The 18,549-nt window shown below is 40.5% G+C and overlaps 1 long non-coding RNA gene across 1 annotated transcript; it reads right to left on the bottom strand.

Annotated features, from left to right (window-relative positions):
* Positions 1 to 11,076: 11,076 nt before the first annotated feature.
* Positions 11,077 to 18,412, bottom strand: LOC109555911 (uncharacterized). The gene is made up of 3 exons (XR_011564065.1): positions 18,255 to 18,412; positions 17,733 to 18,050; positions 11,077 to 12,767 (listed from the first exon to the last, which is right to left on the bottom strand). It is a non-coding gene; the product is annotated as an uncharacterized lncRNA (long non-coding RNA).
* Between the last annotated feature and the right edge of the window lie 137 nt (positions 18,413 to 18,549).

Raw genomic sequence — 18,549 nt, 5'->3', positions numbered from 1 at the left:
GTATAATAAATACAGGTTTGGTTCTTTCCTGGGTAACAACTGTGTGTGTGTGTGTGTGTATGCTCAGCTGTGTCAGACTCTTTGTGATCCCATAGCCTGCAGCCTGCCAGGCTCCTCTGTCCATGGGATTTCCCAGGAAGGAATACTGGAGAGCGGGTTGCCATTTCCTTCTTCAGAGGATATTCCCAACCCAGGGATCGCAGCCGAATCTCTTGCACTGGCAGGTGGTTTCTTTACCACTGTGCCACCTGGGTGACAGCAATACAGTGGCCAACTGAACATGATGTTGTTGGGTCAGCCAGAACAGTATAATGGTAAGAGTGGGCACCTTGTTTTCTTGCTTATAAAGTGAGGGGCTCTAGTACCTCACTTTTTTTTTTAAAACTATGATGGGTCTTTGTTGTTGCACAAAGATTTTCTCTGGTTGTGGAGAGTGGGGGCTAGTTTCCAGTTGTAGTGTGAGGGCTTCTCATTGTGGTGGCTTTTCTTGTTGTGGAGCATGGGCTCTAGGGCATGTGGGCTTTAGTAGTTGCGGTCCCCAAGCTTTAGAGCAGAGGCCCAACAGTTCTGGCTCATGGGCTTAGCTGTCCCTCAAGGCATATGGGATTGTCCCGGTTCAGGGATTAAACCCGTGTCTCCTGGACTTCCCTGGTGTCTCAGACGGTAAAGTGTCTGTCTACAATGTGGGAGACCTGGGTTCGATCCCTGGGTCAGGAAGATCCCCTGGAGAAGGAAATGGCTATCCACTCCAGTGCTATTGCCTGGAAAATCCCATGGACCGAGGAGCCTGGTAGGCTACAGTCCATGGGGTCGCAAAGAGTCGGACACAACTGAACGACTTCACTTTCACTTCACTACTGCATTGGCAGGCAGACTCTTTACCACTTAGCCACCAGGGAAGCCCTGGTACTTCACTCTGAAACAGTAATTTCTTTCCAGTGGTGGTTTTGAAGTTTGGGAATTTTCTATTTGTTTAGGGAGGTGGCGGGGGAGGCAGGGAACCTAAGTGAGTTTGTTACTAGATTGCCTGAGTTCAAATTCTGGCTCCATCACATGATGGCTGAATGGTCTTGGGATCCTTACTTATTCCCCTTTACTCTTTGGTGTCTCTATCTATAAAAATGAGTAAATCGACTATAGTAGTAGAGTAGTAGAAACTATCTCATTTGTGTCCAACTCTTTGTGACTCCATAGACTGTAGCCTGCCAGACTCCTCTGTCCATGGAATTTTCTAGGCAGGAATACTGGAGTGGGTTACCATTCCTACTCCACGGGATCTCCCCAACCCAGAGATCCAATCCACATCTCTTATGTCTCCTACATTGGCAGGCGAATTCTTTACCTCTAGTGCCCCTTGGGAAAACTTTAAAAACCTACTTCATAGAGTTGTTGCCAGAATTGAAGAGTTAATGCGTGTAAGGACTGAGAACAGTGCTGGTGTACACTTCTTATGGTTTAGGTATTATTTAAACACACACATGTTCAGTATTTCTCACGTGTGGTGGGGAGAAAAAAATTAAGAATCACTGCTTTAAAGGTTAGAAAAATCTTGGCTCCCATGGTGTTAAGGGAATAGTGCTACTTTGTTAAGGCTTAGACTACAGGACAAAAATGTCCCTCAAGCAGAAAGGAGGTGTTATTTATTACTTAACATCTTGCTAAGATGTATGAAAATGAAATGAAGGTGCCATTGTAGAATATGCTAAGTTCTATCCAGTAAGAACTGGCTGGAAATTTTTACTTAAAACATTCACAAAGAACCTGAATATCTCCTAAAATGAAGGATCCTCAGGAGAAGGGTTACCTACTGGGTGGTGGTGGTTCAGTCGCGTCCTACTCTTTGAGACCGCACGGACTGCAGCACACCAGGCTTCCCTATCCTTCACCGGAGCTTGTTCAAACTCATGTCCATTGAGTCGGTGATGCCATCCAACCATCTCATCTCTGTTGTCCCCTTCTTCTCCTGCCTTCAATCCTTCCCAGCATCAGGGTCTTTTCCAACGAGTCAGCTCTTTGCATCAGGTAGTCAAAGTATTGGAGTTTCAGCTTCAGCATCAGTCCTTCCAATGAATATTCAGGACTGACTTCCTTTAGGATGGACTGGTTGGATCTCCTTGCAGTCCAAGGGACTCTCAAGACTCTTCTCCAACACCACAGCTTGAAAGCATCAATTCTTCAGCACTCAGCTTTCATTATAGTCCAACTCTCACATCCATACATGACTACTGGAAAAACCATAGCTTTGACTAGATGGACCTTTGTTAGTAAACTAATGTCTCTGCTTTTTAATACACTGTCTAGGTTTGTCATAGCTTTTCTTCCAAGAAGCAAGCATCTTTTAATTTCATGGCTGCAGTCACCATCTGCAGTGATTTTGGAGCCCAAGAAAGTGAAAGTCTGTCACTGTTTCCCCATCTATTTGCCTACTACGGCAAGATTTTAACACTGACAGATCTGTTTTGTTTTAAAAAGCAGATTCATTTTTAGACCGCTTACATATTTTCGTTTACTTAATGTGTTTTTAATATCTTCTCCACAAGTCTCAAGATGGTAGCCCCCACAGTAGTCCAGGAATTGCTTCTATATAAAATTGGCTGTTAGCTTAACCTTTATTTCTTAAAATAATTGTTCACCCATTGAAAGGAAACAGAGCACCTTGAAAGATAGGCTGATTTCAGACCTGTGGCAGGAAATTAAGAGGAGTCTGGACATCTTGCTGTGCTGGAAAGCAAGGAAGCTATCAGGAACTAAAGGGTCAGGTCAGAAAGACACAGGAACCAGCCAGGTTAGGATATTGAAACGGGAATAAAAGGAAAGAAAGAGAGAGAGCAAATATGACAACCTTGATCATTGTTTAATTTGGGTAACTGTGGGATTCATCTTACTATTCTTTCTTCTATTTGTTTGAATTTTTTCAGTATAATCACATAATTTAGGCCTTGTTTTATGCAAAGCAACACATATGTATTATTAATAAAATTAAGTAACAGATAAAATAAAAAGCATTGATAATTCCATCACATAATTACTGAATTACTGTTAATTTGTTGTGATGCCTTCTCAATAATCTTTACTACATATGTGAGTTAAAAAAAAAATTTCTTCAATTTCTCATTTCTTCGGTGGCCTAAAAGCATCATTTTGGTTATACTATTGCTCTGCTTTCTAATCCATTAGGACTTTCCACAGTTACCAGGGACAGTCAAGCCTCTTTGACATTCAAGGTCTTCCAATATTCTTCCCAGAATTCTTTCTACTACCTTGTCGTCATAGACCCTTCCATCCCTCAATACTCCAGCCCCTCGGGATCCCCTATGTTTGATTTCAGATTGGTTTGTGTATAAATGTCATAATGTATCATCGGAATGAATGCTCAAGAACTTTAAAATAATTTATTTGGGGATTTCAAAGTTTAAGACTCTTGATACGACTAGCAACTTGTCCTGGCACAGAGCTTAATTTTTGTGAAAAGGCCAAGCTATGACATAAGCATTGTGCTGAGAGTCATGCAAAGAAATCAAGAGCATGCATCTCAGCCTGTAAGCCATCGTTGGAAAACTAATTTAAGGTGAGTCTGTGCCTCTAAGAGTCACAGCACTTCTGCGATATTTGTTTCTTGTCTCAAGTGGTGTTGGAAGAAGCAATAGTCGACCTCTTGCTGAGTACAGGAGTGTGAGGCTCCCCAAAGGACCAGGGTGTCACACACTTCCAGAACTGGGAATTCGGATTCTAGGAGTAAGCTTGTCCTTGGTTCAGCTAATGCTGAATTCACTGCATTTTGCAACTTGGAGAGGTTATAGTTTTGGTCAGAAAAAATATAATTCCAATGTTTCTAAACTTCAACAGTTCTTGTATGTCAATTATTTTGAGTAGATTTTTTTTTAACAGCTGGAAAGACTCTTATTCATGATAGATGAATATTGTCCTTTTTTTCTTTATACCAAGTTTCTAAAAGTCATCTTTTTTTTTCTTTTTTGAGTTTGATTTGTTTTCAGCTAACACAACTTTGGATGAACAGGACTAGGACCCAAGTAAAAACCTAGTAACTATGTTTCTTCCACTTTCTACTGCACAGGTTTGCTAATACTTCAAAGCAAGACATATGATATCCCTCAAAGATTACTTTGAAAAATAGAATATTTGTCCCTTCATCTGAGTTATAGGATGGAGAAAAGGAGGGGTTGTTTAAGCTTCTGTGTTCCCCAATATCTAAGCAAGCCCATCATGGTAAAATTCTCTTGTAGAGCCTTAGTCACTAGAGGAATTGGAAGACCCTTGTTCTTATATATTTAATTTTTCAGTTACTTAATGATTAGTCTAAAATATATATTTCACTTTATGTTGTTGAAAATGGCACAAGTCCATCTCCCTGCATTAGTAGGCAGTAAGTGATTTTTAACTCCTCCAGGTGCACAAATCTGTGAGCTTATGTATTGTTCTCTCAGATAACTGGCTTTCTGTTGTCTTGTGGTCACCACTCAGAACAACTGTTCTCAGTGTAGTGCATCACTGATGCAGAGAGTAAGGGACTGGTTAAATTTCTTAGACTTGGAATATTCCAACTGATTAGTTGGATTTTTTTAGAATACTCAGTGCCTAGTGTCTACTTTTTTTGAGACAATTGTGGCAAGTATGTGGGACAAGCTGACACAGACAGTACATTGTGAGTTTCTGGGTTGGTTTGTTAAATCTTCAAAAAAAAAATAAGTCATATATATATATATATATATATATATATAGATGTACACACACACATAATTAACCCAGTTTTCTCTCTTACTCTGGTGAATTTTACATGATCATTTTTAAATCAGCAAAGGCTGTAAAACTGTTTTGGTTGTGACAAAAAGATCTAAGCAAAAAGATCATTAAAATTTTTTTTCTAGTTTTATCGTGATAATTGACATACGACATTGTATTAGTTTGTGTACAACATAATGATTTGATATACGCATATATTGTGAAATAATCACCACAGTGATTAACATCTGTCACCCCACATAGTTATGAATTTTTTGTGTGTGATTAAAAACTTGATCTACTCTCCTAGCAACTTTCAAATATGTAATATTACTGTTAACCATACTATAACTATTATATCCCCATAACTTAGTTATCTTCTATCTGGAAGTTTATACCTTTGACCACCTTCATTCATTTCTCTGACCCCTCACTCACCTCTGGTAACCACCAATCTGCTCTGTTTGTATGAGGTCAAGTTTTTTTTTTTTTTTTTTTAAGATTCCACATATAAATGAGATTATACAGTACGTCTCTCTCTCTCTGTCTGACCTATTTCAGTAATAGCAGCCAATCTGACACTAAATACATTAAAAAGTAAATTCCTGAGACTTTTCCAAGTTTTACTACCTCTTTTCATTGGCTATTGCTCTATTGTGTGGGTGTGTGTTAGTTGCTTAGTCGTGTCCAACTCTTTGCAACCCCATAGCCTGCAGCCCACCAGGCCTCTCTGTCCATGGGATTCTCCAGGCAAGAACACCAGAGTGGGTTGCCATTTCCTTCTCCAACAGGAACTATAGAAAGAAAGAAAAGGTGAAGTTGCTCAGTCGTGTTCAACTCTTTGCGACCCTATGGACTGAAGCCCACCAGGCTCCTCCATCCATAGAATTTTCCAGGCAAGAGTACTGGAGTGGGTTGCCATTTCCTTCTCCGATTGCTCTATTAATATTCTGTAAAAACTTTGCTAAAATTCACATGAAAATGGCTTCCTTTTGGTATAGATTAACCCCCTAGATCAAGAAAAACACGGCAAGAATGCTCTCTACAAGCCATCCCCAATATGGAAATCAGTTGAGCCTTGAATCTCTTCCAAAACTAATACTGATGACATTTTTGCCAGGTCGTCTTCTCCTAGTAACCTCTTTTTTTCAATTCCAGCTTTTAATTAAAATGTAATTAAACAGAAAGTAAAGCTATTCATTTAAAACATTTTTTTAAATTGCTGCTGCTAAGTCACTTCAGTCGTGTCCGACTCTGTGCGACCCCATAGACGGCAGCCCACCAGGCTCCCCCGTCCCTGGGATTCTCCAGGCAAGAACACTGGAGTGGGTTGCCATTTCCTTCTCCAATGCATGAAAGTGAAAAGTGAAAGTGAAGTCGCTCAGTCCTGTCGGACTCTTGGCGACCCCATGGACTGCAGCCTATTTTTAATTGCTAGAAGCACCAAAATTGGCACATATAGAGTTGTTGAATTGTCTTAGTGACTTCTAACATGTCTATCTCTAGTTCAGATTTGTAATGTGCTGCTTTGGGATAATAGTGTTTTTCCACCAATGTTGATTTGCCCTGATCTCATCTAGAGTCAGTAAGTACTTGGTAAAGTTTAATTTCTTACTAGAATAGACTATCTCTAAGAACCAGAAAATTCCCTGGCTCAATTATCTCTTGGCCTGAGTTGTCTGGTTTTAAAAGGTTAATCTGAGCTTGGATGAGATTCAGGATTGGTAGAGTAGATTCAGGAGTTTTATTTACTCAGCATCCTCTGTGTCAGACATTGGGCTATGCCACATGGGGCAGGCAGAAATGCAGGTCTTGATAATTTTTCTTTGTCCTCAATTACTTCCTTTCCCTCCCCTCCTCCCTCTTTTTCACTTCACTTCCTTCTCTCCTTTAAACATAGTACTTCTATTTTTCTTCTTTTTTTTTTTAAAGTAATACATAGACTTTGTAAAAGTAATAATTTATAGGGCAAAAGGATATTTAGTGAAAAGTGTTTCTCCCTTTCACCCTCCCAGTCTTACTGCCCACAGACAACTACAGCCATTAATTTAACTCTGTGTCCTCCAGAGGATATAGGCCTATAGGAGTGTGTGCAAGTATCTATTATACTCCTCCCCCTTTTTAATCCAAATAGGAAGTACATCTGTATCTTTAAAAATATATATCTTAAGGAGCTTTCCAAAACAGTAGATAAAGTTATAACTTATTCTGCACAATATTCGATTGAATGTATATTTCACATTTCATTTAACCAGCCTCTGTTGTAGACATTTTAACAGCATACAGTGCTGCAATATACTTATTAGTACATAAGTCTTTGAAAATTCCTAGTAATGGAAGTGTACTGAAATTTAAAAAATTCAGATGGTAGCATATTACCCACCAAAATATTCTAATTTATAGAATTTCAGCAAGATCATATTACCAAACCTTTGTTCTTTGCCTAATAGGAGAAAAATGGAATTTTATTGTTGTTTAAAAATTGACACCTTTTCATATAAAGTCAGTTTATTATCTTTCTATAATCTAATTTAGCCTGTCTTTCCAATGGACTACTTATTTTTTTTGCCTAGCTTGCTTATTAATTTATAAGAACTTCCTTTATAAGAAGGAAATCTGCCTTTGTCAATAAATAGTGTAAATATTTGTGCCAGCACTGTATTTTTAAAGTTTGTTTATGGTAATTGTTTTGCCATGCATACTTAAAATTTTTTGTAGTCAAAATTTTTTAATGAAGTATAGTTGATTTACACTGTGTTAGTTTCTGGTGTACAGAGAAGTAATTCAATTGTACGTATGTATACATAGATTCTTTTCCATTGTAGTTTATTACAAGATATTAAATAGAGTTCCCCATGCTATTCAGTAGGACCTTGTTTATTTTATACATCATTTATACCTGCCAATCCCAATCCTAATTTATCCCTCTCTCTCCCTTTCCCCTTTGGTAAGCATACATTTGTTTTCTGTGATGGTGAGCCTGTTTCTGTTTTGTAAATAAGTTCCTTATATTATTTTTTAGATTCCACATAGAAGTGATATATTTATCTTTCTTTGTCTGACAATCTCTAGTCCAACCATATTCTTCCAAATGGCATTATTTCATTCTTTTTTATGAGTAATATTCCACTGTATATATCTACTACAACTTTTAGTTGGACATTTAGGTTGCTTTGATGTCTTGGCTGTTGTGAATTGTGCTGCTACAAATTTTGGAGTGCATGTATCTTTTTGAATTAGAGTTTTCTCCAGGTATATGCCCAGGAGTTCGGGATTGCAGGATCATATGGTAACTCTAATTTTAGTTTTTTAAGGAACCTCCATAGTGGCTGCACCAACCTACATTCCCATCAACAGGGCAGAATGGTTCCCTTTTCTCCACACCCTCTTCAGCATTTGTTATTTGTAGACTTCCTAATAATGACCATTCTGACCAGTATGAGGTGGTACCTCATTATAGTTTTGATTTGCATTTCTTTAATAATTAGCAATATTGAGTAACTTCTCATGTGCCTGTTGACCATCTATATGTCTTCTTTGGACAAATACCTATTTTGCTCTTCTGCCATTGTTTTTGGTTGGCTTGTTTGTTTTTTTGTGTTGCATAAGCTGTATATCTTGGAAATTAAGCCCTTGTTGGTCACATGGTTTGCAATAAAGTGTATAGTCTTCAGTGTACAGCTAGATTAATTCATGCGTATATTTACATCCTTTAAAGGGCTTCCCTGGTGGCTCAGACAATAAAGATTCGCCTGCAATGCAGGAGACCTGGGTTTGATCCCTGGGTTGGGAAGATGATCCCCTGGAGGAGGGCATGGCAACCCACTCCAGTATTCTTGCCTGAAGAATCCCCATGTACTGAGGAACCTGGTGGGGTCACACGGGGGTCCATGGGGTTGCAAAGAGTTGGACACGACTGAGCAACTAAGCACACATACCCTTCAAACATACCCTTTTAAAACACTACCCAGATCTAGATAGAGGACATTACCAAGACCCTAGGAAGTCCTTTTGGCCTCTTCAGGCTAATATTCCCTCAAAGGTAATCATTATTCTGAACTTAATCATCATATATTAGTTGTGCCTGTTCTTGAAATTCATATCAGTGGAATCATATAGTGTGTACTATTGTGTATGTTTGCTTTTGCTTAAAATTATGCTTGTGACATTCATCCATTTGTTGTGTTGTACTTTTTTCTCCCATTGCTGTATGGTACTCTAAGAATGTACCAGGATTTATGTGGCCATTCTAATCTTAATGGACATTTGGGTTGCTTCCAGTTTAGGGCTATTATGAATAATTTTTGTATAGATCTTTTGGAGAACATACATACGTGTTTCTGTTGGGTATACACCCAAGAGTAGAATTGATGGATCCTAGGGTATACATTTGCTAACTTTATTAGAACCTACCAGTTTACCAAAGTGGTTGAACCAATTTACATTCTCATTAGCAGTGTGTAAGTGTTCTCAGGTGTCTGTTTTTGTCAGCAATTAATAAGATCAGTTTTTTTTTTTCCATTTTAACCATTCTGATGCAGTTGCACTAGAGACCACTATTTTTAAATTTGAGTATTTTAACATATTGTTCCACAGGAAAATTTCTTAGAATGATCACCACAGTATAGGAAAAAGAGTATAGATGTGGAGAGAATATCTGTTTGACTGATGTGTAATGTTGAAAAATGTGTGGATGACTATCGTAAACTTTCTGACCCACTACTGAATAGGAATATGCATGGCAACTACTGCACAGGATTATTTTTAAAGACTGCATTATTTAAAATTATTGTGAAGATTAAATTACCAAGCATAGTTAATATATCTGAAAGAACTCTGAAGGGAAAGCACTTGAGCAAACAAGTATTATTTGAGTCCAAACTATTAAGCTAGGTGCTATTCTAGGCACTTTGAATAAATCAGTGAACAAAACAAAGACCCCTGCCCTCATGAAACTTATATCTTAGGGCTGCTGCTGCTGCTAAGTCACTTCAGTCTTGTCCGACCCTGTGCGACCCCACAGATGGCAGCCCACCAGGCTCCGCCGTACCTGGGATTCTCCAGGCAAGAACACTGGAGTGGGTTGCCATTTCCTTCTCCAGTGCATGAAAGTGAAAAGTGAAAGGGAAGTCGCTCAGTCGCGTCTGACTCGTAGTGACCCCATGAACTGCAGCGTACCAGGCTCCTCCGTCCATGGGATTTTCCAGGCAAGAGTACTGGAGTGGGTTGCCATTGCCTTCTCCTATCTTAGGGCAGAGGCAGACAAAAATAAGAGACATAATAAGTGAATCATATAGTATATCGGAAAGTTGTAAATGCTGTAGACTAAGGTAAGAAAAGAGAGAGGAGGGCATGAAGGTTTAGTAGTTGAGGGAATGTCACATTTTTAAATAGTAAGGTCAAGTGGAGTCCATGCCTAAGTGGCACTTGAGCCAATGTCAAGAGGAGGCGAAGGAATGAGTCAAAACACCCCTGTAGGAAAAAGCATTTTAGGCAGAGGGAGATCTAAGGCAGGAGCATTTTTGGCATGTTGAAGGAATTGCAAGAAGGCTAGTGTAGCTGGAGTAGAGTCAAGTGGGAGGGAAATCTCTCTTCTCAAGAGGCCACCAATCCTATTGAATTAGAGCCCCACCCTTATGACTTCACATAACCATAATTACCTCCTTAAAGGTCCAGTTACCAAATACTGTCAAATTTGGGGTTAAGGCTTCATATGAATTGGGGTGAGGGGGACACTGTTCAGTCTATAACACCTTGCAAAGGTGAAATTTTCAACCTATTAACATTCTCTAACACAACAAGACTGAAGTGGTAACCTTGAACATTAACCAAGTATTTTTTGTATTAGTGCTTCTGAAAGCTTGTTATTGATATAACCAGTTGCTCTTTGTCCTTTGTGCCCACCAAACTGTGAACGGACAGTTGTTTATTGTATAATTGACATATAGCATTATATAAGTTTCAAGTGTAGAGCATAATTTAATATATATATGCATATGTTGCAAAATGAGCACCACGATAAGTCTAATTAACACCCATCACCACACAGTTACAATTTTTTTTCTCTTGTGACGAGAACTTTTCAGATATACTCTCTTAACAGACAGCTATTACACATTTAAATGTGCCAAGATTAACTTTAGGTTCTCTGCACAGAAACACTTCATCAGAACCCATACTATCGAGCATGTTGCCCCTGCTGCTGAACTGACACTCAGTCTTTCCCTCCCTCCCTCACCCCAAATCCAATGAGGTTACTCTCCCTTTCTGAATAAAGGGGAATAGAGATTTTATTTTTATATTTTTGTTAAGTATAAGAAAGGCCACAGTACCCGGTTTTTGAATGTAATGTGTTTATTTTAAGCTCATGTGGTGTGTTTCCAATCATTTTTACTGTGAAATTTGGGAGTGTGCATTTGGAAACGCTTCACCTAATCTCAGCCAAGTAAATGAGAGTTTTCCTTCTGTTGAAGACAGGGAACTTCACATAGTGTGTTGTATTGGAATCCACCAAAGGCACTGTTTGTTAGCTTTCAGACTGCAATGAGAAAATAAGACTCAAGGGCCTGAAGTTCTAACTAGTCAAAGAACCTAGACTTTGTATGATGGGAAAGCTCTTTTGAAACCCAAGTTTGTGAGCTCCTTTTTAAGCTAAGAAACAAATGTCACTTCTTATAACAACACACCCAATAGATGGAAAAAAAACAATATATGTTGTTTCATAAGCATCATATGCTTTGAGTGGATGCTACCTTCCTAAAATGAAACAAAAACCTTGAAATTAATATTCCATCTCTCTGGATGCTCTTCTCAATAAACATAATAAAAGAACCTGTATAAATTTAAACTTAATTAAGAATTTCTCCCACTTTGTTTTCTAACTTCCTCCTTATCTTACTGTGAAGGGACATTTCAACAAAGCAATTACATTCCACAAAGCTGCTTATTAAATACAATTGTAACATATTTCTTTAACTGTGATCAGTCTAGGAAATTAAAACTATAATTTCTGATTTCCACAGCGCATTCAACACGTTTTCATCTTCATTGTTTCTACGCTGCATGCCACGGTCATCTATCATGGGGCATCTATACCCGGTTTCTCTCTGACTTCCCTGCTTCTACTGTCACCTCCGTCCTTCTTTCTGTAGCGATCAGAGCCATCAGTCTACTTCTTTCCTTAACACTCATTGTGCTCTGAATAAAATTTAAAGTCCTTGCCTTGGCTGAAAGGCCGTATGTGATCTTGCCTCTAGCATTCCTCTCTGAATTCTTTTTCTACCACTCTCTCCTGGGTAACCAGGCTCCAGCCACCTTAGCACTCCTCTGTTCTTCAATTTCAGACCCAAGGTCTGAAATTGGCCTGGAATTCTTGGATCTCAGGTCCTCAGTTAATTTCCCCTTGCTTGTCATTCAGGTCTTGGCAAACTGTAGCCTTCTTAGCCAGACGTTCTCTGTGACCTCTGTCTAACATAGCCTCTGTCCTTTCCTGATCACCCATCACTTATATTTCATCTTTTAGTTATAGTACTATTAATAATGAGAGGCAGGGGTGCCCCAGGAGGCGCTAGTGGTAAAGAATCTGGCTGCCACTGCAGGAAACAAGGAGACACGGTTTGATCCCTGAATTTGCCTGCCACTGCAGGAGACACGGGTTTGATCCCTAAGTCAGGAAGATCCCCTGGAGAAGGGAATGGCAACCCACTCCAGTATTTTTGGGAAATCCCATGGATGGAGCAGCCTGGCGGGCTACAGTCCATGAAGTTGCAAAAAGTCAGACACAACTGATTGACTAAGCACCACCATCACTACTACTACGGGAAACTCACTTGATCATTTACTTGTTTTGGGTTTGCTGTTGATGGGATTCAGGAAATGATACCCCAAAATATGGCCATTTGGCACACTGAATATTTTAAGCTGAAGGAATCTGAAGAAACTGGCAGAAGTGGAAGTTCTCTCTGTCCTCCAGTCCTTCATCCCCGAAGCCACTTGTGGCCCTCAGGTGAGAGGAATTCTCCCTTTGCCTGCAGGAAAGAAAGAAACATCCTCATATCCAAGATGGACAGATAGTGGGGAAAAATCTGAGCAAACAGGCCTTGCTAAATTCCCTCAGTTTACTACACTTAGCTCATCCTCTTTATCATATCTTTCCATGTCTTTCCACTCTTTGTCAGTAGCATAAAAACACTCAGGGTTACCATTTCTTCTGGTCTTCATTTCTTTATGAAGGCTCTCATGTCACATACAACTTATATTACATAAATTTCTATACTTTCCCCTGTTAATCTGTCTTTGCCAGTCTAATCTTTGGACCCAGCTAGGGATCCCAAGTGGCTTGGGGAAAACTTTTTCCTCCCCTACACTGTCGTCTTCCCAACGAAAGGAGGGACCTTGTAAGTCTGTTCACTGCTGTAAACCAGCACCTAAAACCGGAGAAGGAAATGGCAACCCAGTCCAGTATTCTTGCCTGGAGAATCCCATGGACAGAAGAGCCTGGAGGGCTATAGTCCATGGGGTTGCAAAGAGTTGAACACAACTGAAGCGACTTAGCACACAGCACAGCACCTAAAACAATGCCTGCTCATCACAGGTACTTCCTGTTATTTGAACAAGGGAATGCTCCCTAAAGACAAAGCGCTCAACTGGATGGAGGATACACCACTCAATCAAAAAGGGACCATGTTCTCAAGGACCTTGAGGTCTACTGGAAAAGTGAGACAACATGCTATTGGTTTTGGAGAAGGATGAGACGACATCCTGCTGTGGGAAAGCAAAGCTGGTCTTGAGTAGGAGGTTATAGTTAAGCTAAAAGATAAAAGATGGGTATTTTGGTATTTTCGCTTTTATTCAGTGTTCTCTGTCCTACTTCGTCTGGAAAACCTGACATCTGACTGCTTAACTAACCTCTTTGAAAGCATGTTGGCACTGCACTTGGTTCTGAATGTTCCTACTGTTCTGTGAATTTGGGCTTGATGCGTTTGGTCATTTGCAGGCAAGTGCACCTACGGGCAAAAATGCACATTTATGTATAAACAGTGATACAGATTTTGACAATAAATTAGTTTGTCTAACTGAAATAAAATTTTCCATGTAATTGCTTTTATAAGTGAGCATATTTTAGCATTAGCATACAAATGAGCCCACAGGCCTAGGCAAATAAAAATGCTAATAAAATGTAAAGATAAAATAGAATATTAATCCTGAGTTCAGTTAGGTTATTAATGTTAGGCTGAATTACATATATCATTTCCACAATACAGGTAAGCATGAACATTTTCTAAGGCAGTGAAAGATTTTGTGGATCAGAATTTTTAAAATCCAAGATGATTTCATTATCATCTGTGGAAATAAAAGCAGGATAAATGTTCCTGTATTCTGCATAGAAGGCAAATATTTGTTTTTATTTTTCCACTCCATTTCTCCCCCATGCTCTGCCACTTTAATACTTGAGAATGACTTCATCATGAATATGATGATTTGATTTACTGTTACTAGAAATTCAGGTTTCCATGAAAGGAATAGTGAGAATGTAAAAATAAATAAAAAAGTTCTCCCTACACTTGCTTTGCTTTGGCATAGAGCCATGCACTCTCCAGGGGAACTATTCAGGGGAGAGATGCCCCTAGAGTTGTTGGCACACAAACCTCAATATGATGCATCTCTGTACAATGGAGTAAGCAAGCCTGGGTCACTTGAGAGAATTTGGGAATTTACACTTGCCCTTCTGAAGTTTTCCGCTTTAGTGAAAGTATTAGTCAGCGAATACTTAACTTTCATTAGGAACACTCAGTATTATACAACAGAATAAACTTTCCACCTTGTCAGAAAACATGTATGTGAGTGTGTGTAGTATACTATGTGTGTGTGCTCAGTCTTATCTGACTCTTTGCGACCCCATGAACTGTAGCCCTCCAGGCTCCTCTGTCCATAGAATTCTCCAGGCAAGAACACTGGAGTGGGTAGCCATTCCTTTCTCCAGTGGATCTTCCTGACCCAGGGATGGTACCCAGGTCTCCTGCATTGTCGGGCAGATTCTTTACCGTCTGAGCCACTAGGGAAACCCATATGTAATATGTATGAGGAGCAAATCAAGCAATCTCTCCTCTTCAGATTTGCTAAGAGACCCCTTCCCTGCCTAACTATGTTCAGATATTATGCAGCCATGCAGTTTACAAAACACTGGATTCCTCTCTGAGCACTAGAAGGGGAAACTGGATAAAAGTATTTCACTACCCTTCGCCTCTTTGATTCAGGAAAGGGCATCTGGGCAAGTCCAACCAATGAGACAGAGGAAAACCGTTGCTGGGGCCTTTGGGGAAAAGTTTCCTTGATCAGGAAAGGAGACACACTTCCTTCCTGTCATTGGATGTTGTTATTTGGAGCCACTGCAGCCATTGTGGGGCCCAATACATGAGTTCTGCATATTGACACACATCTATGTTTGTTTCCATAGATTAGATGGATAGAGGTAGCCCCAAGAAACCTTGGAGATAATCATATTCAACTATATCATTTGTTTTTGTTAAGCCAGATTCCATATTGTTTCGCTTCTAATATTCCCCAATGGAAATCACAGCTATTAAGCCAACCATTAGGTTTGGGAAATAATGATCAATATGGATATGATCTGATTATTTGGTTAGGTGCCATTTTAGAGAGAGACATTTGCAATGTGACTTCTTTAATTATGCAGTAACTTCCAGACTAGTGTCCTACCAGAATTAATTCACTGGGGTTTGCAGTTTATTTCTAGACTATTTTAAAACTGAACCTAAACTTTTTAAGAGGGGTGAATCAAATAGAGAGTTATAAATGTGATTTAGCAATGCTTTTGGCCTTGTCATAGATATTATTATTTAGCCAAATTAAAATAACTTGAGTGTTTGTTTATAAGACCATATGTTAAGTGCTTGCTTGACTCAAATAGCTTCATTCAGTTCTGACAACTCAGGTAGGTGAGTATTGTTATTATACCTATTTTGTGGATGAGGAAACCAAAGTTAGACAAAAGTTTACTCAAGATCTCAGACCTAATAAGTAGAAAAGCTGCGATTTCCAGTCTGACTCCAGAACTCAAGTTCCTAATTACTACAGTTTTCTGTTAAGGGTCAATATAACTTATCTGTGGTTGAGGCATGTGGCAGATACTGTTGGGCATGTACTGAACAATCATTCTCCCTTTCTCCTCAAGAAGCAGAACCCCAATTTTGCTCAGAGTGACTCATGAAGTCACTGAACCATGGCAATTCCATTTTCTTATCAGTGACTGGTCTGCAGTGGGCATGTGACCATTTTCAGGCTAATAAGGGAGATTCTATGGCAGGTGTGAGGGCAGTCTGGGAAAGATTTTTCTCCTTCAGAAAAATGGTAGCAGCAGGGCCTTTCCTTCCGTTCCTGCTTGTACAACCTTCCCTTCCTGCTTGACCTCTGAGGATGTGATGTCTGGAGCTATGGCAGCCACATTGCAATCTAGAGGTGAAAAGCCCAGAGATAAAACCCAACATGAATATGATTTTAGAGGGCAGGCACAAAAAGAGCTTGGGTCCTCAATGATGTGATTGTACTGCTGAACTAAGCCCAAGACTACTTTCATTTGAACATCATGTTAAAGATGTAATAAATAACTCCACGCTTTAAGTCACTGTTAGATACTCCATTCGTTGTGGCTAAAGATATCCTGATAGATACAATCTGGGCAAGAAAAGATGTCTTCCCAGAATTGCTGCAAAAATAAATCAAGTGGAGATTATTAAGACTTCATCCAGGAATCTGTTAGTGTAGGTAGTAGTTCAGACAAAAATACTCCAGCTATGTCTCAGATCTGTGTAAATCTGACCAATCCACATGATCTCTCTGCGGGTTATTTTCCCTTTTTCTCTCTGGATGTGCTGCTTCCTCTTCTCTGTCTGATTGACTGATAGGGACTTTCAAAAGGCTCTCCTGCTCTCTGGCTCCTGGTTGGATCTGTCTATTGGGATGCACAAGCAGGAGGATGGAGGAGAGAGGTGAGAGAGAGAGAAATCCTCTGGCTTTGTCCTTGGGTGATTACTTAGGCTGACTGCCTCTCTGTTTGAAGGTCATAGGCTCCTGTCAGGCTGCCCTTTCTGTGATGAGTTTTGGTTCTGTTCCTTTCCCCTTGCTTTTTACAGATGGAGCAGCTTGTAGCCTCAGGGTTCCATTTTCCCTTGTGGTTTCCCACACCTTGCCCATATCTTTGTAAAGTACCATTTGTTTCCTGCGGAGGCCCTGACTGATATAATGGTGTGAACAAAATTACTGCAGCTGTTGAAGCTTGGGCCAGTTTATCTGAGACGTGGTGAGATTGTGGAGTTATTCATAGTTTAAATAAGGGTTTTCCCCAACCATTAAAGGAAGACAGGAGACTATATAAATGTCTTACTGCAAAAATGAGAGTATCCTAGCTCAGAGGAAACACTTTCCACCTGAGGACAAGGTGACCTGGAAGAGATGGCATTTGGGCTGAGGATGGACAGGATTGTTTTAAATAAAAAGACAGGGGAGAGTGTGAGCCAAATCAGGGAGAAGAGAAAGCTTAAGAAGAGGTTGTGAAAAATTAGTGCTGGATGGGCCTAACATGTCCTTTATTCACTGTAAGTTCTCTCTCCACCTCCTTTACAGGTGAGTGAACTTGAAATTGAGATTTGGTCAAGGTCAGATAGCAAGTAAGTAGCATGCCAGGATGCCAGCCCAGGTTTGCTAGCTGGTTCCTAATCCAATTATAGCCCATCTTCCTCCCCCACCCCCGCCCTGCCCCCATCCCCTCCGCCTCCCCCCGCTCCCCCGCAGCAGTCTTGTCAGTCTCTCCTACTAGACTGTGATCTCCTTGAGAACTGCACTTCCGTTTTCCTCACTCTTGAACCCCAGTATTCTAGCACAGTGTCTGACATAAAGTCGTCCTCCTCTTCATCAGCAATTAAATGGTAAGAAGTACCTACTCCCTGCCAGGCACTATACTATTTTATAGGTACCTCATGTAATCTTTACAACAACTTCCGTTCAGTCGCTCAGTCGTGTCCCACACTTTGCGACCCCATGGACTGCAGCACGCCAGGCTTCCCTGTCCATCACCAACTCCTGGAGCTTGCTCAAACTCATGTACAACAACTTGGGAGGATATAATTATCTCCACTTATCAGCCGAAGATGCTGTGGCTTAGAGAGGTTGTCCAATTTGAGGTCACACAGCGGTATGCAGGACTCTGTTTTACGTTCCATCAACCAGACTCCGGAGTCTCTGCCTCAAAGGATAATAACTTTTGCTGAAGAAATGAACGAGAAACGTTGACTCTGAAGAAATGAACGAACAAGAAGAAACGCTGACTCACTTTAAGTGGTAGGCTGTAACTGTCTACCCCGAGGCTCTGCCACCTCTGTCCACGGACTTAGCACGACGCCTGCCCTCCAAAGTACCCCAGCTAGTCTCAGTGCCCCGAGAAGACAGGCGCCCAGGCTCCGCCCCTACTCCACCCAGCCCGCTAGCCATGCCTCCACCTCGGGGAGTTCGGCAGCTCTTCTATCCGAGTTTTCTCCTTGCTCCGGCCGCCGCACCGAGGGCCTCTCTCGGCCCTGCGTTCTGGAGCCGGTCCCACTCCCCTTGCCCCTCCTTCTCGCTCTCCCTGACTCTTCAAACTTTCTTCCACCCTCTTTAAACTTCAGTCATCCTAGTGCCCGCCTCCTTCACTTCCATAAGCCAATCGGTCGTTAGCGTTCTCGTCGGGGATCCGCCCCCTTTCCTCCGAGGGCCAATCTCCAGCTAGAGTGTCGAGTGCTTGGGCTCTTTCCCAAG

Source organism: Bos indicus, chromosome 3, assembly GCF_029378745.1.
Source record: "Bos indicus isolate NIAB-ARS_2022 breed Sahiwal x Tharparkar chromosome 3, NIAB-ARS_B.indTharparkar_mat_pri_1.0, whole genome shotgun sequence".
NCBI lineage: Eukaryota > Metazoa > Chordata > Mammalia > Artiodactyla > Bovidae > Bos > Bos indicus.
The sequence above is the reverse complement of the archived record's forward strand: the minus strand, read 5'-3'. Positions and strand labels throughout refer to the sequence as shown.